Here is a 5,613-nt window from a genome sequence, read left to right as displayed (position 1 = left end):
TGCTGACTAGTGTTACGAGATAAACTTAGGCACATTAAAATTTTGAAGAGTTCATTTCAGCAGACGGATTCATGAACTGGGCAGCATCAGACAACAAGAAGTTCCGTGCTCCACTGGGGGGCTGGGGTGAGAGGAAAACTTTTACAGGTGTTTGTGGAAGCAAAACAAAGAAAATATATTTAACTGGTTAAATTGGAAAGTCCCTAGTTAAGGGTTAGTTGGAAGTTTCTGCTCAGTGAAGTCTCTAGTTAGAGGTTAATTGATGGTTTCTGATTAGTTAAGCCTCTGATTGGTTACGTTTCTGATTGGTTAAGTTCTGTTTTACCATTCACATTGAGTTGGGCTTAAGTTTGCTTATACTGGAATCCAAGACACTCGAGCCATCTCAGCCTAATGTCCTCCAATTAATTTTTTTTAACACTGGGAACAGCAAATACAAAGGTGGAAAGAAGTTTGGGTAATGGGTCAAAGGGAGATTAGTACAAGATATAGGTAGGCAGGGCACAGAGTTCAGATCATATTGACCTTATAAGCCAGGGTAAAGATTTTGGGTCTTATTCTAAGTCTTATGGGACCGCCCAAAAGGTGGACTACCCATAAAGAATCATGAGCCCTTTGGAGATTTTAAGCAGGGAAATGACCTGATCTGAATAGAAACATCACTGTGATTGTTGTGTGAAGAATAAATTGTAAGGAAACAAGTGTGGACACGGAGGCACCTGCTAGGAGCTGAGAGATGGTTCTTCAGTGAAGTTGGAGAAAAGACAACAGATTTGGGAAATGAGTTCATAGACAATCTACAAAGAATCCAAATTGTAGGACTTGACCATAGCTATGACAACAGGGGTAAAGTAAAGAAAGGAATCAAGTGTAATACCTAGGTTTTCAGCCTGAGTAACTGAGTAGATGGTGGTACTATTTACTGAAATGGGGAAGACAGAGGGAGGAGCAAGTTTGGAGGAAATGAAGAGTTCTGTTCTGAATATGTTAATATGTGACCTGTTAGACACCAGATGAAAATGTCAACTTAATATGTGAATTGGGAGTCAGGGCAAAGAGCAGAGTGAGAAATATACATGTAGAAGTCATTGGCACATAGATATTATTTAAAGCCATGGGAGTAGATGAGATAATGTAAGAATAAAGTGTAGATAAGGAGAAGAAACCCCAAGGCTGAGTCTTGAGCACTCTAATATGTAGGGGCAAGACAGTGGAAAAGGAATAAGCAAAGGAAATTGAAAAAGAATGGCCAGTGAGGCAAAGAAGAAAGCCAGGAAGTTATCTGTTATGGGTTGAAGTGTTTCCCTCCTGAAATCATACGTTGAGCCCTTAACTCCCAGTACTTCAGAATGTGAGTGTATTTGGAGACAGAGCCTTTAAAGAAGTGAGTTTAAATGAGGCCATTAGGGTAGGCCCTAATTCAATCTGTCTGGTGTCCTTAAAGGAAGAGGAGATGTGGACACAGACTCTAGGGACGCGTGCACACAGAGGAAAGACCCTGTGAGAACACAGTGAGAAGGTGGCCATCCGCAAGCCAACGAGAGAGATCGCAGAAGAAACCAAACGGAAATACTTTACCCCATTATCATAGCTACAGGCAGGTCCTACAGTTTGGATTCTTTGTAGGTAATGTAAGAATAAAGTGTAGGTAAGGAGAAGAAGCCAACACCTTGATCTTGGGCTTCTAGCCTCTAGAACATAATTTCTGTTGTATTCTGTCTGTAGTACTTTTTTTTATGGCAGTCCTAGCAAACTAACAGAGTATTTTATTCCAGAAGCATAGAGAAGAAAATGTTTCAAGTAGGAGCAAATGGCCAACTGTGTAGCACATTGACAAGAGGTAGGGTGTGATAAGAATGGAGAAACGTGGGTTCTTTGTGTTTTGCATAGCGTGTTGTAAAACATGTCAGTTCCAAATGTTTTACCAGCCAAGGGCTCCTGTGGAAGAATAAACATTGTTAATATTTCTCATTCATTCATTTATTCATCATTCATTAAATAAATATTAAGCCAATCATATGCACTGATCTGGGAACTGAGGATACAGCAAAAAACCAAACTCCGGGCTCCATAGAGCTTGTATTCTAGGAGGTAGAGACATGATAAGCAAGTAAGCAAATAAATATGTAATGTGACTGGTAGTTAAATGTATGAAGAGAAATGTGGCAGAACTAGAGTGGTAAGTGAAGCAGTCCTATTTTAGATAGAGTGGCTAGTTAGGGAAGGCCTCTTTGATCAGGTGACATTTGCAGAGAACCAAATGACATGAGTGAGCAGGTCACTGTGAAATGTGGGAAGAGTAACCAGCAGAGGGAACAGCATGGGAGCATGTTTGGAGTGTCTGAGGTGCAACATGAGGAGAGGGTGGCTTGTGTTGAGGAGACAAGTACAGATGAGGTCGGAAAGGGTCATGTTCAGACACAGCTCTGCAGTCTGTGCTTGGGACTTTGACTCTGGGTGGGAAGGAAAGCCATGGAAAGATTTGGAGCAGAAGAGTGACATTTGCCTACATAAGTTTTAAAAGCATCTTGCTGGCTGCTATATTGAAACGAAAGGGGGCAAAGATGTTAAACAAGACTAGTTAAAGGCCTACTGCAATAATCTGAATGAGCAATGACAGTGGCTTGGGCTAGAAATGGGAGAGTTGGAGAGAAGTGGTTGGTTTCTGGATAACTTTTGAAGGTATAACCGAAAAATTTGCTGATGAATTGAATGTGGACAGGGAGGAAAAGAGGAGTCAGGATTTTTCTTTAACTTCATAGAATGTCCAAGGTGATTTTTGTTTTAATCATAAATGTTACCCTTAACTGTTGGGTGGATCATTCAAGTAGAATTCACCTAGCACCAAAGATTAGTGAACTTGATTAACTAAGATTATCTATTTACCTATTTTTTTAAAAAAAAGACATTATCTTCTTTTTTTAATTGAAATGTATGGATTGGGGAGGGAGGGGTTTTGGAGGGGTAGGTAGGTAAAGGGCATAAAGAAAATAACAATTTGTAATAATGAATACGCTAATAATAAATAATATAAATTTTAAAAAACAAAAATTTATTGATTATACACATTTCTGAGGTACAGTTATATTTCCATACATGTGTGCAATGTATAATGATCAAATCAGGGTAATTAGCATATTCATTATGGCAAAACAATTATTTCTTTGTGATAAGGACATTCGATCCTCTCTCTTCTAGCCATTTGATAAGATGAAGTAAATTATTATTAATTATACATGCCTAGTTCGACTGTACACCAATAGAACTTATATTTCTTATTTAGCTGCTTCATGTCCATTAACCAAACTCTCACTATCCCTCCTCCCCGTTCCCCCATCCTCCCTGTAGTAACCACAGTCTGTTCTCTCCTGAAAGTTCAACTTACTATTATTATTGTTTGTTTGTTTGTTTGTTTTTCTTAGCTCCCACTTATGAGTGAGAAAATGTGGTATTTCTCTTTCTGTGCCTGGCTTATTTTATTTAACATAATTTTCTCTATCTATGTCTTTACAGGTGAAATGAGTTTCCTGTAAGCAGCACATACTTGGGTTGATTTTTAAAATCGCTTTACTCAGTCTATACCTTTTAAGTGGGGAATTCAATCCATTTACCTTTAGTGCTGTTACTGAAAGGTATTGCCGTACTCCTGTCATTTTAATGACTTTTTCATGGTTGTTTTATATATCTTTCATTTCTTTCTTTCCCTTTGATTGTCTTTACTGTTTCATGGTTTTTTGTAGTGATGAGATATAGTTTCTTTCTCTTTCTCATTTGCGTACCTGCTCTACCAGGCAGGGGGTTTTATTCTTTCTTGTCTATTCACAATGCTGATTGTCATTCTTTGGATTCCAAAATTCTCTTGAGGATTTTTTTTTTTTTTTTTTTAAAGATGACCGGTAAGGGGATCTTAACCCTTGACTTGGTGCTGTCAGCACCATGCTCACCCAGTGAGCGAACCGGCCATCCCTATATGGGATCCGAACTCTTGGCCTTGGTGTTTTCAGCACCACACTCTACCAAGTGAGCCACGGGCCGGCCCTCTCTTGAGGATTTTTTGAGGGCTGGTATTGTGGTGGTAAATTCCTGAAGTTTTTGTTTGTCTGGGAAAGACACTATTTCTCCTTCATTTTTAAAGGATAGCATTGCTGGGTATAGTATTCTTGTCTGGCAGTTTTTTTTTGTTTTAGTACTTTGAATATATCATACTATTCTCTCCTGGTCTGTAAGGTTTCTGCTGAGCAATCTGCTGTTAATCTGATGGAGATTCTCTTATAGTGACTTGATCCTTTCCTCTTGCTGTTTTTAGAATTCTCTTTGTCTTTGGCTTTTGACAATTTGACTACAATTTGTCTCAGAGAGGACCTTTTGGGGTTGAATCTGTTTGGGGATCTTTGAGACTCTTGGATCTAGAAGTGCATATCTCTCCCAATACTTGAAAAGTTTTCAGCATTATGTCATTCATTGTTTGTTTTTTGTTGTTGTTGTTAGTAAAGCAGAATGTTTATTTCTGAAAGTTTTTATTATACATGCTATATTCATGAGACCTTTGAAGGAATTTAAATTAGATATAAATTATGTTCAGCTCTTAGCTGGTTATAATCATGTTTAGCTTGGAAATTGTTAAGCTAAAGCTTTCTTCTCCTTATAGGCTGCCTTCATTTTCTTGACTCTGGCAATAGCTTTCCCTGGATTCAGGCCCTTGGGACAGGTCCTTGTGCATTTCATGATGGTATGGCAGTGGTACAGAGAGAACGGGTCCTGCAGGTTGGCCAGACATTCCTCTGTGAAGTCGTGTTTGGAGTCGATCATCCAGCAATAGGCCTGAATAAGAGCTGCAGGCCCCAAATACTTGTCTCCATTCCACCAGTAGCTGGGGCAGCCGGTGCTACAACAGGCACAGAGGATGCATTCGTAGAGCCCATACAGTTTGTCATGATCTTCTACGGACTGCAGATGCTGCTGCTTGCCTTCCTGGGATTCATCCTTCTTCAAATAAGGCTCAATGGATTTGTACTGTGCATAGAAGTTACTCAAATCAGGAATAAGATCCTTTATCACAGACATACAGGGAAGAGGGTAGATTTTTGAGACTTGATTGAGGTTGGTATTAACCCTTTGAGTGCAACCCAGAGTGTTGCCTCCATTGTTCATTGCACAAGAGTCACAGGTACCTTCTCTGCATGATCTGCAGAAGGTCAAGGTAGAATCAATTCCATTCTTAATCTTGAAGAAAGCACCCAATACCATAGGGCCATATTTATACAGATCAATTTCATAAGTCTGCATATGAGGTTTTTCTCCAGCCTTGTCTGGGTCCCATTGATAGATGGCAAATTTGACTGGGGAGCTGTGGCTGCAGCCATCTGGGCTCTTGGGCAGGCCTGCAGGCAGGCTCTGCCAAGGGTTCTCATTCATTATTTGTTAAACAGTTATGAAGCACTTACTATCTGGTAAGTGCTAGTGATACTGTTGTAAGCAAAACAGACATGAATGTGTTCCAGGAGCTTACTGTCTAGTGAGGAAATAGGTGACTAAGTTTGTTAAACATTAATAAAAATAAACAGAGGACTGGCCAGTTAGTTCAGTTGGTTAGAGTGCAGCCTTATAACCCCA

At 39.6% G+C, this 5,613-nt stretch overlaps 1 pseudogene; it reads right to left on the bottom strand.

Annotated features, from left to right (window-relative positions):
• Nucleotides 1-4,620: 4,620 nt before the first annotated feature.
• On the bottom strand, nt 4,621-5,411 carry LOC103594679 (annotated as a pseudogene).
• Between the last annotated feature and the right edge of the window lie 202 nt (nt 5,412-5,613).

This window comes from Galeopterus variegatus, unplaced genomic scaffold, assembly GCF_000696425.1.
Source record: "Galeopterus variegatus unplaced genomic scaffold, G_variegatus-3.0.2 Scaffold70, whole genome shotgun sequence".
Taxonomy (NCBI): domain Eukaryota; kingdom Metazoa; phylum Chordata; class Mammalia; order Dermoptera; family Cynocephalidae; genus Galeopterus; species Galeopterus variegatus.
This window is presented reverse-complemented; position numbering and strand designations above follow the sequence as displayed.